Source organism: Culex quinquefasciatus, chromosome 2 (assembly GCF_015732765.1).
Source record: "Culex quinquefasciatus strain JHB chromosome 2, VPISU_Cqui_1.0_pri_paternal, whole genome shotgun sequence".
Taxonomy (NCBI): domain Eukaryota; kingdom Metazoa; phylum Arthropoda; class Insecta; order Diptera; family Culicidae; genus Culex; species Culex quinquefasciatus.
The window spans coordinates 32,782,273-32,810,175 of NC_051862.1; the positions used below are offsets into that span (position 1 = coordinate 32,782,273).

The 27,903-nt window shown below is 37.6% G+C and overlaps 1 protein-coding gene and 1 long non-coding RNA gene across 2 annotated transcripts in view; both read right to left on the reverse strand.

Annotated features, from left to right (window-relative positions):
• The window catches only part of LOC6040102, a 424,546-nt gene that overhangs the window by 64,514 nt on the left and 332,129 nt on the right, over positions 1 to 27,903 (reverse strand). The gene's annotated exons all lie outside the window — the stretch shown is intronic.
• Positions 1 to 27,903, reverse strand: part of LOC119767576 — a 52,895-nt gene that overhangs the window by 3,964 nt on the left and 21,028 nt on the right. Inside the window, exon 2 of the long non-coding RNA XR_005277595.1 lies at positions 3,527 to 4,119. This is a non-coding gene — a long non-coding RNA (uncharacterized LOC119767576). The remainder of the gene's footprint in view (positions 1 to 3,526; positions 4,120 to 27,903) is intronic.

The following is a 27,903-nucleotide window of genomic DNA, read 5'->3' on the forward strand; positions in this document are numbered from 1 at the left end:
TTTTAACAACCACACACATTCCTTATTAAATTCCATTGCTTAAATTTCAAGCTAAGAGAAATAAATATAATATCAAAGAATAAACTAATCAACACAAAATAACGCTACCCGTAAATTAATTTTTTTTTAACAACCGAGTTTAAAAGAAATGTATTTTTCCAAGCAAAAAAGCATCATTTATTTTGAATTTATCATTATTATATGATTTTTTACGAAATGCAAAGCAATTTTTAAAATGTTTACATAATCTTCATTATTCAGCAACAGTGAAAATTCGAGAAAGTGAAAGAAAGAGAGGTTGAAATTTCATGAAAAAAAATCTCCACGTGGTTTATGGATGACCTCTATGTTCCTATGAAGAAAATGCATCCCAAGTTTTTTTAGAAAAGCGGAGAAAATTTGCTTATAAATCCTTTTTAAACTAAGTTGATTGGACAATTCTTGGCTTAACATTTCAACAACTACAGCTAAAAAATATAGTTGGAAATGATAAAATCAAATTTGTTTATTTTAATCGGATAGAAATGCTTTGTTCCAAAAATTTAGGAGAAAAAGAATCATTAAAAAATGGTCTAAATTACTTTATTATTCCAAAGAGATAATAATTTCATTCATAGTTTGAGAATACAGTTTCTGATTTCAAATTATTTAAAATATTTCAATTTAATTTTAAAAATTAAAATTGTTTAAACAAAATGTCGCAAAAAATCCCACAACATAAAATTTTTCATACTTAAAATGTTAACACAAATACTTAAATTCTATAAAAATCAATTAAAAAATGATTGATTCTGGGATCACTCATTGAAAATAGATAGTGCTCTTAGGCACAGAGGTTAATTTAAAAAAAGCTTCAAAGTAAACCAGTGAGCACATCTAACAATTTTCATGTTATTTTTCTGCGGAAAATGGGAGGATAAAAAAGCGATAATTTCAAAAAGAACTGCAATAATATTTTTTCTGAACAAATTTTATTCCATGGGAACTTATTTTTTACAAACTCTTTGATATTTCGAATTTTATTGACAGAAGCACAAATATTATAATGTACAGAGCATTTTTTGATGCTTATAGCTTTTTTTTTTTTTTTTTTTGAAAATTAGGAATGAAATGAATGAAAAAATTAATATTTTCAATCTCTCGATTTAGTTTTAATAATGTTACGACAACTTTTAGTTCAAAAATATAAAAAAAATAAAAAAGAGAGAAATATGATCAAAAATTGAAGAAAAAACAACCTTGGAAAGCTCGACAGAACAGTGTATTATATTGAGTAAAGGAAAACTTGAAAAAAAACATTGTGATTACTTTCAATATTCCTAAACCCAATAAAAAAATAGCTGCAAAATTCAGATCTAACACAAAGTTATAACTCAAAATTTAAAAAATGTTAAAAAATTGGTAAGAAGTCGCACTAAATCAAATAATTTGACTTGTATTTTTTTTACAAAAGGGTGGTTCTAGCACTTTATTTTTTTAAACTGCAAAAGAAACATCTTTTGCTCGAAATAATCACTCCTCGTCAAAATGACCAATTCAATGAAAAACTAAAGATTTTTTTAGTGAAATTAAAACTTTAATATTAATACCACCTATACATTTTTCGACTTAAATGTTTCGTATTTTCATTAAGAACATTTTGCATCCAGAGGTTATTAATTTTAAATTGTTTTTTTCTCTTTTATGTTATTTTTTCTAAATTTTCGTTGTTCGTGAATTTGTATTCTTAATTCTGTTTCTCGGAATCCTGTTAATGAATTTCTATAATGTTTTAGTAGGTTATGCGAAATTTGCCGAGAAGTTCGATAAGCATATTTTCAGAAAGGGCCTATAACAAGGACAAAACGGCAATTTAAAGTTTAATATATTTCTTTTCAAAACGTTAGGCTAACTTATTAGATCCTTTAACTTTTTTGACAAAGAACTTTGTCCTAAGGGCACTGTCTACGGGTGTCAATCCAAAATTTCGCAAAGCGAAAGTGTAACGATTTTCTGTCGTTTTTCAAATGCTTATATCTTCCCCCCCATTCAAACAATCTTTATGTTTTACACACCAAACGAAAGGGGAAGTCTTAAAGTACAAGTTGACTACCTCACAAAGTTGATAAAACTTTGTTAAAGTACTTAAAAGTTAAGATGAAAATAAAAAATGAATGCAAGAAAAATCCCGGCTGCTGATTGGCTGAAAGCATGTAGCAAATGTTGCTTCCTCTCCTGCTTTCGCAAAACTCTCACGCGAGAGTTTGGCACCACTGTTGCCACATTTCATGCGAACTATATAAGCTAGCACTTAGCCTCAGAAAATTTCAGTGCCTATCGCGGTTTCGTCAAAGACGGATCCACGGTGGTAATTTTATTGCTCACACACACACGCACACATTGAACGACACAGTATGTGTACCAAATTGGGAGGAATTCTGTTCTAATGAAGATTGTTAGGAAGGTGACCGGAAAACTAGAATGATTTGGGGCAATGGCGTTGGGACCACATTGGTAGAACATTGGCCACACCCGGAGTGGCCATGGCCCTGGGGAAGGTTCTTCCGGGGGGACATTTACCGAACCATACGACTTGGGGCAATATGGGTATCAAAATTCATGGTTTTTGAAACTGGTAATGAAAATGGCCATTTCGACCGGATTGGCCACACCCGGAGTGGCCAGTGCCCTGGGAAAGGTTCTACCGTGGGGACATTAATCGAACCATACTACTTAGGGCAATATGGGTATCAAAATTCATGGTTTTTGAAACTGGTAACTAAAATGGCCATTTTGACCGGATTGGCCACACCCGGAGTGGCCAGTGTCCAAGGGAAGGTTCTACCGGGAGGACATTAATCGAACCATCCGACTTGGGGCAATATGGGTATCAAAATTCATGGTTTTTGATACTGGACATGAAAATAACCATTTTGATTGTGGTGACCACAACCTAGAGTGGCCGGTTCCGAGGCATTTTCCGAACCATACTTGTTTTGGCAATATTTTCGTGTTTTGGCAATTTATTTCCACAGAGGTGCCAAAGATTGGAAACATTTAATTAGAATAAATTATTCAGGATTAAATAAATAGGCAATGATTTAAAAATAAAATGTAATAGAATAATTTTTTAGGAGTTTTGTACAAAGTTCTTTGTCATATTGGTCATGTAGAACATAACCACCTGCACCTTTTTTTCCATGAAAGTCCAACTAATTACCTTTTATTTACGTCCAAAAGTGCTTGAGTCGGTCCAAACGGCAGAAAGCTATTGTTTAAAAAAAAGTTTTCTGCTTTTTTTAATTTTAATTTTTGGAAACATTGTGATTTGGCTTGGACCACCCTAATGCAAAAAAATAAATAAAATAATACATGTCGAGTTATTTGGGCATTTCAAAAGCTCTAGTCTAACTTCCGTATGGAACTGCTGTATATTGAAATATAAAGTACTAATTTCAATCCAAATTTTAAAGTTGTTTTTGATTAAAATTATACATCAGATTGAGTTTTAAGTTTGCAGTTCCACAGAAAAACATCTCTAAATTACCTTTATCGCTAAAGCTACCACTTCTGCTATTCTTCTTCTTCAGAAAAATCACCCTTGGTTCCATCATATTCGGAACGCTCGTCCGACCACTATTTCACCCGCTCACTGTTCACTTCTCACTCCTCCCAAGGACGCGCTCGCGTTTATCAGTCAATTTTCGACACACAACACATCATTCGTCCCCCAATCACTTATCGTTCCATGAGCCCACTTCCGAACCCACTTTCGGAAATGTCAAAAGCCCATCAATTGGGGTTCGTCTCAGACGCACACAAGCCCACACTTGTTAACACTTTTATTGTTATGGCTCTCGGAGATCGTGTTCTTCGATCTTTTGTTTTGTTTGTTTTTGTTCTCGAGCGCAGCTCGTGATTCTCTTTTGTTTTATTTTTGTTGCTTCTCTCTTCACTTTTTTTTTCCAGCGTTCGTTTCGTTTTGACTGATTCACTCGTTCACTCTCTGTTGTTGTTGCTGTGTTTTGTGTTTCGTTGTTTGCACCAATGTTTTCTCTTTGGACTTTTCTTCTTCACTGTCGTTGATGTTACCAAATTGAGTGAAAGAGTGCGGCCGCGCGTTCGTTTTATTAAGCGTGCCTAAAAAGTGTAACAAACGGTTTGATTAATTTGTCGTATTTCCCCACCTCTCTATATTTTCTTCACCGATTTTTTTTTTCACTCTTGTCTCTTCCATCTTAAGATTCGACCTTCCAAGTACGTCCGCAAATGGAAAGAGAAAGAGGTGGAGGGACAACTCTGGGCAAAGTGATTCGTAGTCCGCCGCGGGCACTTTTTTCCCCTCTTCTTCTCCGGGTTGAGGAAAAACACTACTTTTAGGACGTACGTTAAAGTGACTAACAATTTGCTGATAGTACGAACGGCTGCCCGTCGATCCTAACGACGACGCCCCGAAAACCCGCTATTTCCGAACGGACCTTCCCCGACAATAAAAGCCAAAATTAGGCAGAATTATAGTGTTGTTCTTAAACAATTTGCTAGCCCCCCAGAGTTCGACGTCGTTACTCTTGGCGACTTTGCGTCCCGTTTTATTTTAATGGTGCTCATCAAGAGGGGAGACCTCTCACCAACCTCCCCTTAAATGGGTATCTCAAAAAGTGAGTCTTGGACCCGCAATTTGTAACTCTAATTGAAAATTAACGTGTTTGTTGGGCGTCCTCCCTCCTCTCGGAACACACGAATTGAATGTTTTGACGCCACGTGGTGGCGATGCGAAGAAAGTGGTTGGAATTTGGAAGTTTGACGAGTTGGGAAGCGTTAGAATGACGTAGATGTTCTGTGGTGTTTAGAAAGGAAATTGAAGAATTTTTGAGACATTTTTTTTTATAACATGATATTTAATATGCAATGAACAATGAACACAAAAAATCATAAAAAGTCTTGACCAGCATTAAAAAAAGCTTCGATAATATAAATTTATTTAAAAAAAATCATGAAAAGCAAATGTAACACCATATTTAATATAATAAGTAAATAAAAAAGAACATAATTGCTAACCTTTAACATGTATTCAAAGAATTATAGAAAGATTTCTTGTAATTCAAAGGGCAGTTTATTCAGAAATATTCGAAAATTTCAATAAAAAAATGTACAGTTATGCAATTCTCCACCAAAATCGGAAATGGACTTTATTTATTTTTTAATTGGCTCAAACTTTTTGGGGGCCTTCCCTATGACCAAAGAATTACATTGATTCACCCATGCAAGGCCCCATCCAACTTTGGCAGCTCTCGAAACAAAAATGGTACGCAAATATTCGAAAATCTGTATTTTTGGAGGAATTTTGTGATGGTGTTAGTATCTTCGGCAAAGTTGTAGGTATTGATAAGGACTATTCAGAAAAAAATGGAACACGGAAAAAATCCGTTTTAAAATCAACTTTTTTCACAAAAATTTAAGGTCGTAAAATCAATATTTTTGAATTGTGTTTTAAGCAACAAAAACCTCAAATATTTAGCCATGAAAAATTTGGAGAAAAAAAAAATTGCCGTGTTGTGTTTTTTTGGTAAAAATAGAAATTTTACTCGAAAAAAAAAAACACAAAATGGCTTCTTTGGTCATAAGAAAGGCCCACAAAAAAGAAAGAACTGGATAATTCTCTACCAACTCACACGAAATCGGGAATAGTTGCCCCGACCCCTCTTCGATTTGCGTGAAACTTTGTCCTAAGAGGTAACTCTTGTCCCTGATCACGAATCTGAGGTCCGTTTTTTGATATCTCATGACGGAGGGGCGGTACTTTTTTTTTCGTAAAATCACGATAACTCGTGATGTTTATAAGCAAACCCCTTATGTCTATATATTAAAATTTTTGTAATTGTCTGTTCTACAACTTTGTAGAACATTATTACACTCTACAAAATAACCCTGCAAAGTTAGAAAAAACACGAAATTTTAAAATGAAAAGATTTGTTCTAAATGAAAAAATGACCCTTCTGGGTCAATGTAGATTCGAAAAGTACATTAAATTTCCCATAAAATGACATGTTCCAAAATTTTTTACAGTCAAGTAACGGAAAATGGGAGAATTTTTAAAACTTTTTTAGTGTTTTTTTTTTCGATGAAAAATAAGTTTTTTCGGAATTCTGAGTACGCCATCAAATCGGGCGTCTAATTTTACATAAAAGTTCCTTTGACACCAAATTTCTATCTCATCACCGTTTCAGGCTGCAAATTATCTTTTTCGCATGCTCAAAAATGGAAGGGGTCGTACCGCCCCTCCGTCACGAGATATCAAAAAACGGACCTCGGATTCGTGATCAGGGACAAAAGTTACCCCTTAGGACAAAGTTTCACGCAAATCGAAGAGGGGTCGGGGCAACTGCTGTGTGAGTTGGCGGAGAATTACCCAACTATATAAAATAAAAATAAAAAATGCTCAAAATCGGCCGGTTTCGTAGATCTATTATATTTTCCCTAGATTTTTTTGCAAGGTTTAAATATCTAAAATAATATGTTTAAATTTGTTTGCCTGTTGTTTAGATAAGATGAATGTATAAATAATTTAATGAATTTGAAATGTAATAATGTGATAAATATTTTTGGTAATATTTGTAATATTTCAGGGTACCCAAAAGACATTTCAAAAAAATTGGTTGGAAGAATTAAGAAAAGAAAACTTTTTATTGCAAACTTATATTAAATAAAACTAAAAACAGAAACTGAAAAACCAATAATTGAAAAAAAAAATAATACATAAAAATAAACATCCAATAACATTTTTTAATTTCTTTTAAATGTAAATTTATGTTATTCTGTTGAAATTAGAGCTTATAAAACAGACAAATATTTTTGTTTAGGAAACAAAACAAAATTATGTATCTACTTTTTCAGTAAACTTAAGAAGAACTTGTTTTATGTAAATTTGGCAATGTTTTGAAACAGCTAATTTTAGTCAAACTTTGGCAGCTTCGTACATTAATATCTAACATATTTAAGGTCGTAAAAATATGTCAAGTCTTATAAGGACCCACCCACCGTAGACTCTTATTTTTTAGACTCTTTTATGGAAAATCGCTAACCTTTTCGCCTTCAGCAAACATTAAAATTAAAAAAAGCTTAAAAAAATGTGTAAGTGACATACACAAAACAAAAATTTAAGAAGGTAAACAAATGTAACTCAACTAACTTTAAACTCAAGATAGGGAAAAAGTTTATTTTTTTAACTTAGTTTGTTGCAAATATTTTTCAAAGTAACGTTTTTAAATCTTACAGAATTCTAAATGAAATTATTTTAAAAGTGCAATTTGAACCGAATAAATCGCATATTAATAGTAGTTTATGCAACAAGTTGCAAAAAGAGGATTTTTTCAGCACGAGTCGTACATTTATCCAACGAGGTTCACCGAGTTGGATAAATACGAAGAGTGCTGAAAAAATCAAGTTTTGCAACGAGTTCCATACAACATTTTTTGAAATTCCAAAAAACACACACTGAGTGGAATTTTATGTCAAATTTTCATGTATTTTGTCAATAAATCGTTTAAATCACAAAAATGTTGAAAAGTGTTACTTTTCGAAACAAGTGCTGAAAAGTTCAACTTTTCAGCACCCATTTGAGTGCTGAAAAGTAGAACTTTTCAGCATTTATTTTGAAAAGTGTTGCTATTCGATTCTGTTATTTTTGGTACAGAAAAGTAGGCTATTTCGTCGTTCAAGAATGACAGGAAAAGTAAGTAGTTTCACGACGGAATTGCAAAAAATATTTTTTCAATTCTAAGATCTTGATTTTAAAATATTTTTCCAAGAATTCCACATATGACTTGAAGGTGTATTTCATTATTCAAATAGTACCTTTCTTAAAAAAAAAACACAATAATATCAATATTATCTTATTAAAAAATATTTGTGGCCTGCATCATATCATATGCATTAGCACTTATTCAAGGCCTATAGACGCGTTTAACGCTGCTCAACATCTGTACATCGACTAAATTTCAAATTAATAACCTCATTGAAGGTCTAGCACAAAATCCAGGAAATTCCAGCATAGATAACATCCAGTAGCAGAAAAGTGTGCCACCTTCACCTGGACCATGCTCAACCCTAGCCAAGAACCTACAGCGATCCACCAAACTTCCTTTAGGTCTACTTCGAGTCGTGCCGATCGAAGAAACGGTATCTTGAGCTTTGTGCCACCCCGGTTCCTCTCCACCAGAACTCCCAAAACGCTGAGCTTCAACAGCAGCTTCGAACTCCGGTGAACGGCTGTGTGCAATTATTTATGCAAAAATTAGCGTGAATTAATCATGAAGAGCGAGTAAAGGAGCAAATTTGTGGTCCGTACCGGGAAATTTATTCCTAAGAGTTGCTGTTGGCAGTGAAGATCGAGAATCTTTTCAACGCCGGTGGCTTCCGAGGGCCAACTACAAGTGTTTGGAACCTAACGGGGAAGCTGCATCTGTTCAATGCAAATTAAATTTAATATTCAAATAATGGGCGATTCTTAGGAGTTTCAGCAAATCGTGCAGGGTGGAATTGGGCCCGTTTGCAGTTTTGCATGTTCTGCATTAGTTGGGCTGGGGAAATTTATTCCTTCTCCGGGGGGGGTCAAGTGCAAGCTCGTGTCTAGGCTTCTGGAAAAGTGCAAGCTTACGTGGGCTGACCGTGGCTTCTGAGGAAGCGAATTCTGCATATGAATGCGTTATGAGGGCTATAAATTGTTGACAAGTTGTAGAGGGTTATGAAAGTTGAACGCGGAAGATTCTATTATGCAATACGATGGAAATGATGTAAATCTTATAAGAGATTTATATTTGACGAGAAATTCACCAATTCCACGAATCTCTCGGAATGTCTCGACTACCTGCAATCTCTGCCGTAAAACTTTCCCACACCAAACAACAAAGTTGCACTGCAAAAAAGGTCCATCTGGGATAAATTATGTTCCCATGTGCATTAACAAATTATAAGCCCCCTCCCCCCTGCACCAACGATCTGGACGCAAAATAATTCGGACAAGCCTCCCCGCGAAAAACGAATGACGTCCCTCAGGTTCGCGCAAAGGATGATAACACATCGCGGACAGCAACAGATCCGGAGGTGGCGAAACTGAGCCCCACAAAACCACTTAAGGACATGCGTCGTCGTCGCCAGGACGGGGAAGATTCGCCGGGGAAAGATAATTCCCGCTGAAACGGCCATAAATAAAAATTTCGCGAAAAAATGATGAAAGCTGAACTTTGGCTGGAGTGGTGAAAAGTTAAGACTGGGGCAGGGATGGGAAAAAAGCGTAACTTCTTGTTTAGATTGAGTTATCCAGATATTGTAACTCAGATATTCAGATATTGTTGATTATTTGAAAAAGGTGACTTTGTCTAAAATGGGATCAACCGTCATCAGATATTCAGATATTTTCTTTTCAGACAATAACTAGCCTATTAGAAAGTGTTATCCCGATCGTGTTATCAGGATAATTTTATTGAACATCAAATTCGTAATAGTAATTTAGTAGAATTTCAATTGAATTATAATACTCGAATAATGTTATCCGGATAATGTTATTTGGATAATGTTATACGGATAATATTATCCGGATACTGTTATCCGGATACTGTCATCCGGATAATGTTATCCGGATTTTATTATCCAGATAATATTATTCGGATAATGTTATCCGAATAATGTTATCCGGATACTGTTATCCGGATAATGTTATCCGAATAATGTTATCCGGATAATGTAATCCAGATAATGATATCCGGATAATGTTATCCGGATATTGTTATCCAGATAATATTATTCGGATAATGTTATCCGAATAATGTCATCCGGATATTGTTATCCGAATAATGTTATCCGGATAATGTAATCCAGATAATGTTATCCGGATAATGTTATCAGGATAATTTTATTGAACATCAATTTCCTTATAGTAATTTAGAAGAATTTCAATTGAATTAGAATACTCGAATATTGTATATCAAATGGTCATATTTGGATAGTGTTATCGGGATATTGTGTTCTGGATATTGTTATCCAGATAATGTTATCCGGAAATTCTTATCCGGATAAAGTTATCCGGAAATTCTTATCCAGGTATTGTTTTCCGGAAAATGTTGTTTATATAAAATCCAGACTCGATTATCCGAAGGCCTCGGAAAAATTTCACTTCGGATAATTGAATCTTCGGAAAATCGAATCACGAAAAAAACTTTTTTTCGCTGCCATATTTGTTATTGACGAGCTTAAGTATATGACCCATAAACTACTCTGAAATGATTTTGAATTTTTAAATCCAAGATGGCGGCCAAAACGGCGGTGTCAAAATATTGAAAAAATGCATTTTATTGTTTAATAGGCAATCAAATATTCAATTTGACTGAAACAGGGTCGCAGAACACAAATTTGATGTTATTTTCCGGTTAACATTATCCAGATAGAATATTGTTATCTGGATAATGTTAACCGGATAATTTTATACGGATAATGTTTTTGTAATGCATTTTCGGGTGTTCTCGGATGTATTGCAATTATTAATATTGACAAGAAAAGTGCTTGGGGCGTTAGTCTTGTGATTATACTTTCCAGCATGCTTTCATCGGACTGGCTGCGTTTGTGTTAGATTAGATTAGATTAGGATAATGTTATCCGGATAAAGTTATCTGGATAATGTTATTCGGATATTGTTATCCGGATAATGTTATCCGGATATCGTTATCCGGATATCGTTATCCAGATATTTTTATCCTGAAATTGTTATCCTGATATTGTTATCCTGATAATGTTATCCGGATAATGTTATCTGGAGAATGTAATCCAGATACTGTTATCCGGATATTGTTATCCGGATACAGTTATCCTGAATTGTTATCCGGATAATGTTGCCTGGATATTGATGATTATCCGAAGCTCCAAAGAATCCTTCGGCTAATTGAACTTCGGAAAACATCGGAAAATCAAGTCCGAACTGTTTTTGAAGAATTTCCCATCCCTGCACTCATCGCTGCACTTCTCGGGCAGCCCACAAATCTCGGACTGTTCCAAGTTCGCGTTCTTACTTCAGGAATCTCTGCCGGCGAGTTCTCAATGAAAGCCCTCCTCCCCTCCGAGAAATACAAAGATTAATTGCAGTTTAATGGTGGAAGGGCGCTGACGGGGCGATTCGCTTCTTTCCCGCTCAAGAAATGGCCGCGGCCCGATGATGGGCCAGGGTGATGTTCAATCATCGCATTTTACGCGATATGCACCAATTTGCGGACGGATCGACGTAATTCCCACGAGAGTGCGGAGCGTTTGCAACGGTTCGGTGGAGTTATGCTTCGTCATAATGTCTGAGGAAGAAGTAGCCGGGTAGGGCGGCCCCCACGTGGGTAATTATATCGTCCCGCGCAGAAATATGCCATAATTGCGGCGAGGCTGCGTTCTTGGGTTCGTCGCCTTTTTTTGTTGCTTCCTCGCGCGCTGTTGTGGCGGGATTAAAAGAAAATATTATTTCATTACCAAGTTGGGTGCAAAAATTCCAAATTTGCACCGGTTGCTTCACCTTCCCCGCAGGGGGACCAGGTCCGGAAAGGGACAGGCAGGAAGTGCACAATGCATTTCACGGTGCAGTGATTCACACGAAAAAATAACGCCAGTGTTGCCATTATTTTAAGGTTTTTTGCTGTCTGGTTAACATTCCGCGGCATTGCTTTGACGAGGCCGTTTAATTAGGGCAGATTTTCAACCGAAATTTGCGGGAATTTCAGTATATGTTTTGAATTAGAATCTTGAAGATTTAGATCAGATATTTGGGATATGGAACTCATTGTTCTTTAAACCAAAAACACTGCTATCAAACATGCTCAGACCTCCACCCTTAACTCATTTCTCAAACACCCAAAGCCTAACCAGATTAAGATAGGCCCCGCTTCACGAAATTGACCTTTCTCTCTGGCCAAACCAAGCCAGGCCTCGCCAATACCATATCGGTCCGGTTTCGGGCCAGAATCGCCATCCCAGCCAGACGGAGCTAACGGATTCTAGGCGAGACTAGAAGCTCGCGTATTTTTCAAACTCGCTTCGTCGAGATGATCTCCGCGTCTTCGTTCAACAACACAACAAGATCTAGCGGGGCCGAGTCTCGTATACGTTAAAATAAGGTCAGTCCGTCCAAGGCGTGGATTTAATCTGCCTCCGAGGTGCGGGAATTTGCAATAAAATTCTGAAGCCCCGCGGGGCTTTTCCCGCACGGAGTCTGGAGGTGCGAAGAAAGCGTCGTGACTGGAGCGTTTTCTGCCTCTCTTGTGGACTCGTCAGATCTGGATCAGATCTGGGATTCAGCTTTTGCTTTTTTTTCTGTTGTTGTTTGCACAAAAAAGATAATTTGCAACCACACTTTTGAAGACTTCTGTTGGTCGGAACCTAGATTCTCACGATTATTAGGGTAGGTTCGGCGGCGCAGACATGCGGTTCTTCCGCGTCGAAGGGCTCCCAAGTGGTGACTTGTGTAGGACTTGATTGATTGACTGGTTCCTGCGTAGGTCTGGAGACCCTGAGGGTCGACAACTGTCCAACATCTGTTGGTAAACTCGTGTTACAACTCCACCACCAAGTCAAGGTCGTCAACCGTCGACGTTGACATTTCGCACTGATGAGTAATTACTACTTCATGCTAATTGTAGTTGCACCACCGCCAGCAGAACCCGACGCGACTAAACAGATTAGTCTCAACAGATTAGTTTGAACTCCATGCTGGGTGATGGCCAACAGCTTGTTAGAATCGCGCGCGAGCGCCACTCCGAAGTTGGAGATTTATCTGCGCGATAAAATCTTTTAATTAGCAGTCTCGATCCCGCAAACAGCTAGCTGTTGCAGCAGTACACAAAAACACAAAATTAATCAAACGATTTAACGGCGGCTGTCGCCACCGGGTTTCGTCACCGCGAACGGAATTTTAATAAATCACCAACTCGCAGTTCAGATGTGAGGAAAACTGCGATGGTAATCTCCGGGCAGCAGCAATTTGGGTGACTCAGTTTTGAGAAACGAACAGATAACTACTGTTAGCTGCTGTGTGACCGTGACTAACTGTGAAGAACTTGACCAAAGTGTGATCAACATTTTCATGCTGAATCAAGTGGTACAACGGCCGGTGAGCACGTGTTCGCTTAGTGACTTCATAGTTGGAGTTTCGAGCAAGGGGGGTTGACTGATTGGACACGAAGAAATGGAGTTATCATTATTGTTACAAATTGTAATGGAACGTGGAACGAGAGAAGAATTTTAATTAAAAGCGACGGTTGAGATGGAATGAGTGCACTTTGCAGTGGACCAAAAGCGTTTATTCATGTCACTGTTTATTTTATGGTTTAATTTTCTGGTGTTTGAAACAATATAGAAAGATCTTAATACATTCTGTCTGCCTTCGCCTTCATGAAAAATTTAAAATAAATTCAGGAAATGTTCTATTTTCATCAAATTTAAAAAAAATAATGAGTCCATTCAATTTAACTCTATTGAAAGTGAATTTTCCATCACTTATGAACCTTTTCTTGTAAAATATTAGACCGATGATTTTATAAACTGTTATTAACATTTTTTTTAAGTTTTGATGGATTTTTGAGCTTGATGAAGAAGTGTTGTAAGTCCCTCAAAAGTAATTTGAAACAAATTCTAAAAAGTTTTGAATGTCAGCTTATTACAATTATCAAAATTGATAATGAGTTCAAATCGGAAAACTAAATGCATTATCAGATTATTTATAAAATTTTAATTTGAGAACAGTTAAACATAAGTTTTCAAATTACAAGTTTAAAGTGCAATTGAAATAGTTTTCAAAAATATCTTCAATTTTTTTTTTGCTGTTTCAGTCGAACTTAGCAAATTTTGATATTTTGTCATTCATCTTACAAACTTGTTTGGTGAAACATTTTTTCATTTAAAAAAAAAAAAATATGTAACAAGATTGGATCAAACTTTTAACTTTATATTTACTTAACCTCAACATTTTAAACCTTTATCAAATGTTAGTAAACAAAAATTGAATTTTGAATATTTATTACATGAAACATCAATTTAATTTGCACATTCTAAGAGCTAAATTATGTTAGAAACATAAAAATCCTTTAAATATCACTTCGGTTAAAAAAAATTCAACGAAACTACTTTTTTGCAATTCCGTCGTGAAACTACTTACTTTTCCTGTCATTCTTGAAAGACGAAATATCCTACTTTTCTGTACCAAAAATAACAGAATCGAATAGCAACACTTTTCAAAATAAATGCTGAAAAGTTATACTGAAATGGGTGCTGAAAAGTTGAACTTTTCAGCACTTGTTTCGAAAAGTAACACTTTTCAACATTTTTTTTGATTTAAACGATTTATCGACAAAATACATGAAAATTTGACTTAAAATTTCACTCAGTGTGTGTTTTTTGGAATTGCAAAAAATGTTGTATGTAACTCGTTGCAAAACTTGATTTTTTCAGCAGTCTTCGTATTTATCCAACACGGTGAACATCGTTGGATAAATGTACGACTCGTGCTGATAAAATCCTCTTTTTGCAACTTGTTGCATAAACTACTATTTGAGCATTTCGTCGCCATCGTGCTAACTTGTCGTACGTGCATTTTGGGCCAAATTGAGTTAAGAACGCCATCTTGTGCAGCTCACAATGCCTCACCTTTTGACCTTCACAGATCCCCAAAATTCGATTTCAATCCTGAGATATTCAACAAAAACCGAAAAAACTCCGTGCATTTTTGTCACTTTATATATGAAAGTAGTTTCAATCTTGTCGTGCTATCTTGTCACTCTATGAAAATTGATGTAAGTGCGACAAAAGGCCAAAGGGATTTCAGGCCAGAAAAGTCAGGATGCGTTTGTCGCTAGACTACCGTAAACTACCGTAAACATTTGTAATTATAACTCGGGACTCCAGCAACCAACTTCAACCAAACTTTGGAACAATGCACAGAATGGTGAGCCAAACAAAACGTGTTTGTTATTGTTTACATTGCGTGCTCTCGTTTTTGAATATTCAAGGTCAAACATTAAAATGCGTTTTTCTCGGAACGTCAAAATGGCGGGTGCGACAAGATAGCACGACGACGTCGATTTAACTAAATTTGTTATTTTCAAAAGGGGTACAGTCATGCCTCGGTTTTGCACGCCTCGGTTTTGCACTGCCCCGGTTTTGCACCGTTCAGCTGCCTCGGTTAAGCACGGCCCAGTGCTTAACTGAAGCACAGAGCTTATGGGTTTTTGGCTATATGGGAGACATTGGCTTTAATCGTACGAAAAATCATGCAAACATCAAAAAATTATAGTGTTTTGGAATCGGGATGATGTCAGTTATCCATTAAAATTATAATTTCATAAACATTTTCACAAAAATACGTATTTTTCCTGTATTTTGAAAATGCATTTTTTTTCTCTAAAGAATCCAAAAATATATTGTTATCGGAATATGGGTATCAAATAATCAAGTTTTTTTTATACATTTCGGATATAATAACAATTTTTTTTTAGAAAATTCTCCAAATTTTCACAAAACTACGTTATTTTGAAAAAAATACTCAAAATTTATTTTTTTTAAATATGGGTATCAAACGATCGGGATTTTTTCTTACATTTCGAATGAAATAACAACATTTTTAGAAAATACTCAAAATTTTCACAAAACTACGTATTTTCGAAAAAAAATACTCAAAATTTCAATTTTTACAATATGGGTATTAAACGATCGGGATTCTACCACCGTCTAGGGTATATTTTGACAAGAGTCTTAATAGGGGCAGTTTATTTTACAACATTGAATTTGCAAATCAGTTTGCTAATTGTATTGTTATGTTATTGTTTTAACCGAAATCAAAAAAAAATATCATAACACTGTGCAAAAAATGGCATAAACAGCTGTCCTAGTTCGTGCCACATGTTCTGATTCGCCCTAGATGTCGGACTTAGCGAAAAATGATAAAATATGAAAATATTATTCGGAATAAAAAACAAAAAACAATTTATATGATTTCAAAAAAATTCGTAAGCCAAATTTATGCAAGAACTCCACTCTATGCTATAAGTTTTTCCAGCAATCTCTTAATTCAAATCGAGACCATTTTACTCTCAACCATCTACTGGAAGGTCTTTAGAAAACCTCTTCAAACCCGTGACAATTTCGATGATGTGGAAGCTGCCGGGTCGTGCCCCCCCTTCCAAATCGGTCCCGCCTCAGTGCACTCGATTAGTGCGCCGCACTAAACCGCAACTCGTTATTGCCAATTCCGATCACATCGCCGGGTGCGCGCTCTTGAAACGAAACCAGGTACCTCCCTAGTCGTACGTACGTGCTGCACCGTGTTATGACTCACGATCAAACCATTACAGATTTCGCCACGGTTGCAGGGTCACTGCCAAGTTGGCGGCGGGGGGCTTAGTTCCCACCGGGGACGACCACCGCATTCCTGCATAATCCCTGTCGGATTTTCTGCAAACTTTTTCGATAATTACTCGCGGCGTTCGGTCGTAAATTGATTTCTAAGATTTCTAAACGAGATCTCTCTCCCCCTTGGCTCGGGGGGCTGAGTTGGGTCTCCACCTTCAATAACGGGTCGCCGTTCCCGGCCTGTTCGACAATGCATTTCACATATCATCGGATCCAACAACCACAGAAAAAAAACTCGGGTGTCTCCTCCCGGAGGCCCAACGGGCCAGGTTTCTGCGCGCTAACGACAACCGCAACACCCGGGTTAACGGGATTCAGGGCTGCAAGAAAGTATGCTGGAACTGCGCTCCAAGGGAAAAAGAAAAGAGAAATTCAAAGCGCTCTCGGTGCAGGTCTCCCCGATATCGACCCTTCTGAGAATATTGAGTGTGTGTGTTTTAAAATAGATCTCAATTCACCTGAATTCCTGCAGCGGCAGCACAGCTGCCGGTTGACCCTGTTTTGGAGTCAGCAGCAGCAGTACCGGAGATCGACCTTCTGCCACAGCAGAGCTGGCTGGACAGATAAGCAATCTATTTTAATAATAATTTATCAAAATGCTACTGAATTCCGAGCCACACGGAGAAGAACAGACAAAAAAAAACTAGACCTTGCTTCGGAGTCACCAATCGCTCGGAACACGCGGGGGACAAGATCTGATAAAAATCTGAGGGGAAATGGTTGTGATCATCACACCCCTCAAGTTGGGTGCACGGAAAGAATTCGAAGTTGGAGAGATGGTCTTTTTCGAAATTTTGGAAATTCACACAAAAATAATCTTTGTTTTGTCTGATGGGATTGGAAGTTCTAAGTTATGTCGAATGCCCAATGACCTCGAATTTGGCTGACAGACAGACCATCTGATTTCCGGGACTGCGATAATTTGATTGGATGTTCATTGATAGATCCAATGTCCAATGACCTCGGAATTTGTCCGTCACGTTCTCTGCCATTCTGAAATAGGTTATTGGAAGCAGCACGAGGCAGATTGGAAGTTCATAGTTAGGTCCACAGCCCAATGACCTCGGAATTTGGCCGCCAGATTCTCTGCCATTCTGAAATAGGTCATTGGAAGCAGCACGAGGCTGATTGGAAGTTCATAGGTAGGTTCAATTTCCAATGACCTCGAAATTTGGACGTCAGATTTTCTGCCATTCGAAATAGGTTATTGGAAGCAGCATAAGGCAGATTGGAAGTTCATAGATAGGTCCAATGCCCAATGACCTCAGAATTTGGCCGTCAGGTTCTTTGTCATTATGAAATAGGTTATTGGAAGCAGCACAAGCCAGATTGGAAGTTCATAGGTAGGTTCAATTTCCAATTACCTCGAAATTTGGACGTCAGATTTTCTGCCATTCGAAATAGGTTATTGGAAGCAGCATAAGGCAGATTGGAAGTTCAAAGATAGGTCCAATGTCCAATGACCTCGCAATTTGGCCGTCAGGTTATCTGCCATTCTGAAATAGGTTATTGGAAGCAGCGCGTGGCTGATTGGAAATTCATAGGTAGGCCCAAAGCCCAATGACCTCGGAATTTGACCGCCAGATTCTCTGCCATTCTGAAATAGGTTATTGGAAGCAGCACGAGGCAGATTGGAAGTTCATAGTTAGGTCCATAGCCCTATGACCTCGGAATTTGGCCGCCAGATTCTCTGCCATTCTGAAATAGGTCATTGGAAGCAGCACGAGGCTGATTGGAAGTTCATAGATAGGTCCAATGCCCAATGACCTCAGAATTTGGCCGTCAGATTTTCTGCCATTCGAAATAGGTTATTGGAAGCAGCATAAGGCAGATTGGAAGTTCAAAGATAGGTCCAATGCCCAATGACCTCGGAATTTGGCCGTCAGGTTCTCTGCCATTCTGAAATAGGTTATTGGAAGCAGCACGAGGCAGATTGAAAAGTTCATAGATAGATCCAATGCCCAATGACCTCGGAATTTGGCCGTCAGATTCTCTGCCATTCTGAAATAGGTTATTGGAAGCAGCACGAGGCTGATTGGAAGTTCATAGATAGGTTCAATTTCCAATGACCTCGAAATTTGGTCGTCAGATTTTCTGCCATTCGAAATAGGTTATTGGAAGCAGCATAAGGCAGATTGGAAGTTCAAAGATAGGTCCAATGCCCAATGACCTTGGAATTTGGCCGTCAGGTTCTCTGCCATTCTGAAATAGGTTATTGGAAGCAGCACGAGGCAGATTGAAAAGTTCATAGATAGATCCAATGCCCAATGACCTCGGAATTTGGCCGCCAGATTCTCTGCCATTCTGAAATAGGTAATTGGAAGCAGCACGAGGCTGATTGGAAGTTCATAGATAGGTTCAATTTCCAATGACCTCGAAATTTGGTCGTCAGATTTTCTGCCATTCGAAATAGGTTATTGGAAGCAGCATAAGGCAGATTGGAAGTTCAAAGATAGGTCCAATGCCCAATGACCTCGGAATTTGGCCGTCAGGTTCTCTGCCATTCTGAAATAGGTTATTGGAAGCAGCATAAGGCAGATTGGAAGTTCAAAGATGGGTCCAATGCCCAATGACCTCGGAATTTGGCCGCCAGATTCTCTGCCATTCTGAAATAGGTCATTGGAAGCAGCACGAGGCAGATTGGAAGTTCATAGATGGGTCCAAAGCCCAATAACCTTAGATTTTGGCCGTCAGGTTATCTGTGACTCTGAGATAGGTCGGCGTTGCTAACGAAGTTCAGATCATTTCTTTCCGTGTCAACATCTTCGTCAGATCAACGCACGTGGGGACCTTCTGGAGCCCCCCTCTCTAACAGCATTATTATCATTATGCTGATGATGTTGCTCTCCTACTGTAGCTGCCTCTCTGTTAGACCTGGGCCCATTTGGTCGGCCCGCTGATATGGTCGTTTCTATGCTAAGCGATGGCGCGCGGGGAGCGACCGATCGATAGATTAGATTAGGCACGCGGTGAGTGGATTACGGGATGGATTGGAATAAATTAGATTACGTTTTTTTTGCCCCCAACTCTTTCGAATCTTGTTGAACTCGACTCTAGTACGCGCTAGAGCAAGTTCACGATCAATCTTCACCACCGATTGCAATGTGGAATTGGAAATCGGTCTGTGCCAACTCCAACTCTTCAGCGCGAGAGATCATCATCATCGCTGCGCACAATGCAGCGCGCGCGCTCCAGCTGGGGGCATTCGCATATCTCGGCGTGGAACCATTTCTAAACGATGTTTTTCCCCCGCGCGGCGCGTTTTCCCTCCGAGAGCTCATCGAAACTAGCCGGAGAGATGGTGATCTAAATTAATTTATGTTAACCTTTCTAATAGTTCCACTTCTACCCAGCTTTCCTTCCCTCCCAGTTCGGTTTAAAAACCGTTCAACTATGTGATACCATTCAAGTTGTAATTGATTACCGAGCGCGCGCTTGCGCGTGCTTCTCTCATACCTGAAGACAGTTTGAGAGATCCATCAGCGGACTTGGCAGACACATTTCTACCTGATGGTCTGCTGAACTACATTTCCGAGAGTTCCATTTCCTCCCCCGTCAACGACCCCGCCCCATAGTGCACTGACTTTCTTGAGCTTTCAATTCGTTTTCAGGTGGAACTAAGCGGGCCTCACTAGGCCACGTACGAACTGACCTTGGGAGAAATTTGACTGATTTCCGCCTGTCGAAGGGAAATTCGTTACAGTTTCGTTACTGCGGCGAGCGCTCTCGATTTTCATCGAGGGAGGTGTTTGCTGCAGGGTGTGTGTGAACAGGGTTGGTTGAAAGTTTTTGAACGGGTTACTGAACTTTTCGAAGATTGTTTTTCGAAATGTAATTTAAATAAGTTGAAATCAATTGAAACATGTTAATGAAATCAACATTTCAACTGTTTAGATATTTTACCAAATTCGGTCAATTTTAACGAAATCCTAATTGTTGAACAGTTCGGTAACCTAAAATTTACCGAATTCTGTACAAAAAATTACTAAAACTTGGTACTCAGCTTGGTACATGATACTCGGTAAAATTTTGTTCATTTTGACAGATGATCTAAACATAACCGATTTTTTTAACAACTGAATTCAGTAAAAAAAATCTATGTATGTAATTCCGTTTTATGGCAATACTGTTTTTTTTTTATTTTTAAATATTTTAATTCGATTGATAGATCTGATACGATTATTTATACAGAAAAATTGGTATGGACATTTACTGTGGAGATGATTAAGTAGACTGGATAAATTACAAATTACTCAATCATAGTCCCTTTTATTATAAGGAGTACGAAATTGAGGCTTGATTTTTTTTACTAATAAATAAATGAAATAAAATTGATTTGTTTTAAAAATATTTTATTCAGAATTATGAATAGAATCAAATAATCAATCATGAAACATTTTTTTTTATTTTTGAGTAAATATGCCTAAATTTTCTCAAATCACCGTAATTTTTTGGAAATAAATTTATTTATTTTTTTATATTTGCACTATATTTATCTAGCAACGAATAATTTTATATCGGTAATTCTCTGCCAACTCACTCAGCAGTTGCCCCGACCCCTCTTCGATTTGCGGGAAACTTTGTCCCTGATCACGAATCCGAGGTCCGTTTTTTGATATCTCGTGACGGAGGGGCGGTACGACCCCTTCCATTTTTGAACATGCGAAAAAAGAGGTGTTTTTCAATAATTTGCAGCCTGAAACGGTGATGAGATAGAAATTTGGTGTCAAAGGGACTTTTAGGTAAAATTAGACGCCTGATTTGATGGCGTACTCAGAATTCCGAAAAAACGTATTTTTCATCGAAAAAAACACTAAAAAAGTTTTGAAAATTCTCCCTTTTTCCGTTAATAGACTGTACATTTTTTTGGAACATGTCATTTTAAGGAAAATTTTATGTACTTTTTGAATCTACATTGACCCAGAAGGGTCATTTTTTTCATTTAGAACAAAATTTTTCATTTTAAAATTTCGTGTTTTTTCTAACTTTTATTTTTTAGAGTGTAACAATGTTCTACAAAGTTGTAGAGCAGACAATTACAAAAAATTTGATGTATAGACATAAGGGGTTTACTTATAAACATCACGTGTTATCGCGATATTACGAAAAAACGTTTTGCAAAAGTTGGTCGTCATCGATCATGGCTGTTTATGGTCACCCGCGGCAGATACGGACGACGAAACAAAGAGAAACGCAAAAAGTAACTTTTCCAAAACTTTTTTTCGTAAAATCGCGATAAGTCGTGATGTTTATAAGCAAACCCCTTATGTCTCTATAGCAAAATTTTTGTAATTGTCTGCTCTACAACTTTGTAGAACATTGTTACACTCTAAAAAATAACCATGCAAAATTAGAAAAAAACACGAAATTTTAAAATGAAAAATTTTGTTCTAAACGAAAAAATTACCCTTCTGGGTCAATGTAGATTCGAAAAGTACATTAAATTTCCCATAAAATGACATGCTCCAAAAATTTGTACAGTCGAGTAACGGAAAATGGGAGAATTTTTAAAACCTTTTAAGTGTTTTTTTTTTTGATGAAAAATACGTTTTTTCGGAATTCTGGGTACGCCATCAAATCGGGCGTCTAATTTTACATAAAAGTCCGTTTGACATCAAATTTATATCTCATCACAATTTTAGGCTGCAAATTATTGAAAAACACCTCTTTTTTCGCATGTTCAAAAATGGAAGGGGTCGTACCGCCCATCCGTCACGAGATATCAAAAAACGGACCTCGGAATCGTGATCAGGGACAAAAGTTACCCCTTCAAAGTTAAAAGTCAATTTCAACAATGTTCTATTTTTTTCTGAAAATGACACATTTTTTGGTGATTTTCCGTAGGGGTGACAAACGATTCCAAATTTGGTACAGATTAATCCTGAATTACTATGTTGATTGATAAAATATTATTTTTTTACAACTTATGTAGGTACTATGAAAATTTATGCTAGATAAACTAAATACTTTCATACACGGAGAAAAAAGAGTTCCCAAAATCGTGAACATGCGTTCATGAAAATGGGAACCACGAACAAAGTGTTCAAATCTCATGGTACGATTTCCAAAAAACGTACCATGGGGTTTGAACACTTTGTTGGTGATTCCCACTTTCATGAACGCTTGTTCACGATTTTGGGAACTCTTTTTTCTCCGTGTAAAGGGAATAGCATGTTGTTCCATCGTGCCTCTAAGAAGTTGTAAATATTTTCCTTCAACTTCTTGCAAAACTCGAGTTGTGGTTTTTAAGAAACCCACAACCTAGGTGTTTCGAAACAACAAAATCAACAAAAGTATTCAAAATTATCTCAACATCAATTTCTGCTAGAAATGCAGCACCCTCCTCCCAAAAAAAAAGTTATCTCAAAATCTGTGCCACTCACAAACTCTCCGGCAAGAGGAAAAAGCAATTTTCTACCAAGATAAATCGCCAACAGCTTGTGACGAACTTTGTCCTTCTCCAGGCGTTCTTAGAGCTGGTAAAAGCTCTCCTTCTTGGAGAAAGTCCCCAGCCCCAGCCCAGTGCTTAATCCGCTCGATATATCACCCCCAGAACTGTCACGACTGTTGCTCGTCGTCAAGTCGTTGCGGGTTTTGAGTTTCCCCCAACAACTCAACAACTTGGAGTGAAGTGGAAGGATTGAGGCAAAGGCCCCCAGAGTGCAAGGTGGACTGGGTGACCCGATTCCGCCAGGGGAAACCTTACCGACACGCGACATGGAGTAAAAATCAAGTTTACTTTCGAAAAACGGTCCGGCACATACACGAATCAGGTCAGCTGGTTGCGTCGGTTGACAAAGGTCATGACTTGAGAACTTGCAGGGGAACGGGTAGAAAGACGGTAATTGCATTAGTACATGGTGGTAGAGTTGGACATGATGTCATGCGATAGAAATTGATGTCCAAAGTCGTGTTTAACTTTCGATTGAGACGATCTCTCCCGAACTCGGCAAGACAGTATCATTTTACAGCCGACTTCCCGCCATCTTCCTAATCCCTCGATCCGGCACTAAAAGCAACCATTTTACGATTCCAATTTACGAATCTAATCCAATATTTGCCCGAACAATCATACGGTCGAGACTTCGCTCTACAGCTCGCCAAAACAAAACCCATCATCCAAACTCCCAAGTCGTGCCCGGCTAAGGGGGGTGACGGGAAGTCGGCAAACCCCTCCGCTCGTAAAATTCCCACATAAACCGACCGTGTAGTGACCAGTGTAAGACACACCACGGAGTACAAACTTTATCAGAAACTAGCCCCGGCCTGGTGACTGACAGTGACCTTAAAATTTCACGCACCACGCGCAGCTTGGTCTTCTTTCACTTTTTCCCAACCCCGTTTATTGATCCAGCAGGGTCATAAAAATAGAGTCTCGCGACTAGATTCATTCAACAAAATGTTCGGAACTTGGAGCCCACCTTTCTCCCAGAGTGAGAGATCGCTTGTAACGATCCCCAGTTTGGACACCTCGGTTGGAGAGAGAGAGATTACGAGCTGGAGCTCGTGAAAGCTGCGCGGACTTTGGGTCATTAGTTATACCACGCAGATCTTCAAATTTGCGCGCGCAGATTTGAGATGTTTTGTGATGATTTAGTGCTGTGGGGTGGTGATCAGCTATCGGGTTGAAGCACGGCCTGAAGAGAGTTCATAAGTAGCACACAAAATGCTACAAGATTGTAAGAAATTTGTGCTCAATTTTCGGGGTGAGATACAAGCTGGTTATGACATGCAGATTTTCGATTTTCAAGCTTGAGTTGTTAAATATTGGCTAGAAAAAGTTGGCTTTATGACGAGCTATTGATCTTAGATCAGAAACCTTGCAGCATCCAACCTCAACAGATCATTTTGGCCAAAATAACCAGTATCACATTCCACCGTTTAGTACCCAATTCTGCACCCTCATAAAACCTCCAAAAACACAAATTTTCACACGCCAAACTTGTTCCAACCTTCTCTCAACAAACCTGTGACCACCCCACGCTCACCGCATCCCAAAACTATCGACTGCCGCCAAATCCACGTGGTGCTAACCAACCCAAAAACCCACCAATCGATTAACCTCCTTTCGGCCTGGCTGGGGCATAAATTCTTAATAAAACTGTAATTTTTCGGTTGCAAGCCGGGCCGCGGCTTTTTTTTTCTTCTCGTCATCGATTTCACTTTTCTTCTCTGCAGGCAGAGAGATTGAGAGATGGTCGAGATCGACAAAACGGTGCAACAAACTATCGAAAATGAGCGCGATTCGTACACCACAGCTCTTATTTATTGCACCCATTAGGTTCGATGTTTTGGGTTAGCGCTGGGCAGCGCATCAGCATGGGGGCCGATCCCCGGAACAGGGCGGGTTGAAAGTCTTGGGACAAGTACTTGTGGTTCTTATATTTTACTCCAATAAAGAGCTGTTGTCATCCAGTGCATATGTGACTTTAAGACACTGAACTAACATTGGGGTGACAATAAAAAATCGACATTAGAGATACAGTCATCCCACATATTCGGAACACTTTTGTGATAATTTGTCAATAGCACGCCAAATGCAGCTTTTCTCTCGACCCTACTATTTTTAGGACCTTTATTTGGACATTCTCTTGCTATTTCACTAGTAAAAGTAGCACTTTTTGAACAAAAAACTTAATTTCAAGACTATTTTATCCATAGCAGCAAACACTGCCTCCAAATTACCTGCCCCATAATTGTGTAAACTGTTCCAAATATGAGGGATGACTGTACCTTCAAAATTCGTCAATCTTCATACAAACTTCAAGAGTATAATTGGATGATGAGTTAACCAAAATATTTACATGAAACAAGTAAAACCATCGAAATAAACTTGGAAAAAAATAAATTAAGAAAAATTCAAAATATAGTACAGAATAAATTTGTACAATTTTTTTCGTTGAAATTATTGAATACCAATATTAAATATTGAAAATTATATAAAAATAATTATACATCATAAAAGTGCAGTATATGAAAAAAAATAAAAATATATTTCAATGGAAATATAAGTGCAATCAGCTCAAATCAATTAAAAATTCATTCCCCTTCGTTTATAATCATTTTTAACATGTTTTGGTTTATTTAAAATAGTTTGAATCTTGGAAAATTATCGTTTTTTTTTTTTGCTAAAATTATTGTTATCCTCAAATCTAACATTTTAGGAAAACTAATGATTGCAAAACAACTGACCTAGTGTAAAATGCATTTTAACAGACTTTTTGCATTAAAATGTTGAGGTTATGGTTTGTTATTACAATTTTTTGAATTTTTTAAATTTTTTGGCCCTTTATTTTGGCCCCGATCAGAGCCGAGAGACAAAAACTATGAAAAATATTTGCATCGGCCTGATTATGATACATTGAATAACCATAAAATATATTGCGTATTTAAATATATTTTTGATAAATTTCGAAAAAAATACGGTATTTTCTGAAAATTTAAATATTTTCACACTTAAAATTTAGAAACAGTGTTAATTTGCACCAAAAATTGCGACGATTGATATTCATTTTGCAAATAATGAAAATTTCTTAAATATCTGAATTTCGTCAAAAATTTGCAAAAAAAAACTATCTTTATCGTAACTCGAATAATAATTCAGATCCAAACTGAAAATGTTCAAGCCTTTAAAATATAATAATGACAAGAACTTAGTTTGGAAAAAGACAGAATACTATAGGAAAGTATATTTTTCTAACTCTTCTAACTCTTCTTAAAATTTATTTAGGAACATTAGATTCAATAGATTGTAATAAGGCTTAATTGGTATTTTTTTTATTAATTCGACAATCTCTGACTATTTGCCGGTCTCTGTTTTTTTTAGGTTTTTTTTATATTTTTGCATGTTTTTATTTTTTGATTTTTTAAAAAGATAAATCGTTATCATTTATCCACAAATAACTAAATAATGCGATCATTATATAAACTTTCAAAATTTTGACAACAATGAGTTTATCAAAAAAGTCTTCCTTAACAAGTTCCCCGAAGAAACACATATCTTAAATTAAAATTTGTTGTGAGTAAAAATATGAAATTTCAACAAAAACTGATGAAATATCCCCAGTTCCAGATGTAAAATTAGCGAACTATGCTCTTTTAAGTAATAACTGTGATTATTTTTTTTATATTTTGTCGTTGCTTTACTTATTTTACATACTTTCACTAACTTTACATGCTTCTTTAGATTTTTTTTTCTATTTTTAGTTCATCTTGAAGGTTTTTTTCTGTGATCTAATTTTCATGATTTAAGATTTAGTTTTAAACTCCCAAAAAATGTATCATGTTTTGTGAATTCCAATCAATTCTACAAGTTCAAACAATTCGATCCTGCTAGAAAAAGGTCACACTCTGTCTGGGACCCACCACACAGCCGCGTAACCCGTAAGCTCTCACTGACGCGCGCGCGCGCTCTTGATCACCCCCATTGAAGCAACGAGGGGTCCTCAAGAGTCAAATTTACACTTACACAAAACACACACAAATCTTCACCCTCTCTCTCTCTTTCGAGGGGCACCTGAAAGTGCGGCTACCGTGTTCAGCATAATGATTTTTTTTTTGGCTTTTTTTCGGGGGTTTTGGGAAATGAGAAAGAAAACAAATTATGTTGAAGAAAAGTCGAAAAAAGTGTTTTTTTTTACTTCTTTCTCCTTCGGAGATATCTGGCCACAATATGGCAAACAGAAGCTTCGGTGGGGTATTATAATTCAAATTTCGCCGTTTTTGCATAATACGCACGCAATCGGTGGTGGCAAATGACTCCGCACGCCAGATGGGGAATCACCTGAATGGCTTCGGTGTGACCTGTAGTTCCACCGCTCAGCTGAGGTGGGTCATTTTGAAGACGCTACAGCGCGTCAGCTGGCAGGCCGGAAGCCTGTGTGCATTGTGTTGGACCCACAGAGGATTTCCTCGAAAACCCCGGGCACGGAACCAACCTGTCCAACGACTTGCTGCGCAGATGCCAGCCCGATTAGATTAACCTTCAATGTTCGCGGTTAAGTTTAGCTAAATGAAACACAGACACTCTGAAAGTTCACAGCCAAGTCTTATCTCGGAACGATGGACGCTCTATTCAAATAGGTCTGCCTACACACAATAACATCCGCGGGAATCCACGTGAAAAACGTGAAACTTTTAGCCGCGCTGCTATCTAAGCCTAGCGTGGAACAATTAAGTGGAAAATGCCTGGCACGATAAGCCGACCTGCATCTTGTTTACATAGCCCGAGACTTGACTGAATAAACGGCTGGGAATATCGCGAGCCATAAATCTGGGAGCAAACTATTGTGCAAAAGGCATTTTGAAGGCACGGTTTCGCGCCGACCTCTTACGGTGGCCGTACAAAACGCTCGCGAAAAGTTGGTTGACCCCTCTCCTTGGGTGCAAGTTCTAGCAGATCTCGGCCGAGAATGAACTGTTAATGTCGGCGGATGGACCATTTCTTTCCAATTACGACAAGGGTAATTGAAAGCAATAAATCAGCTTGAGTGGAGG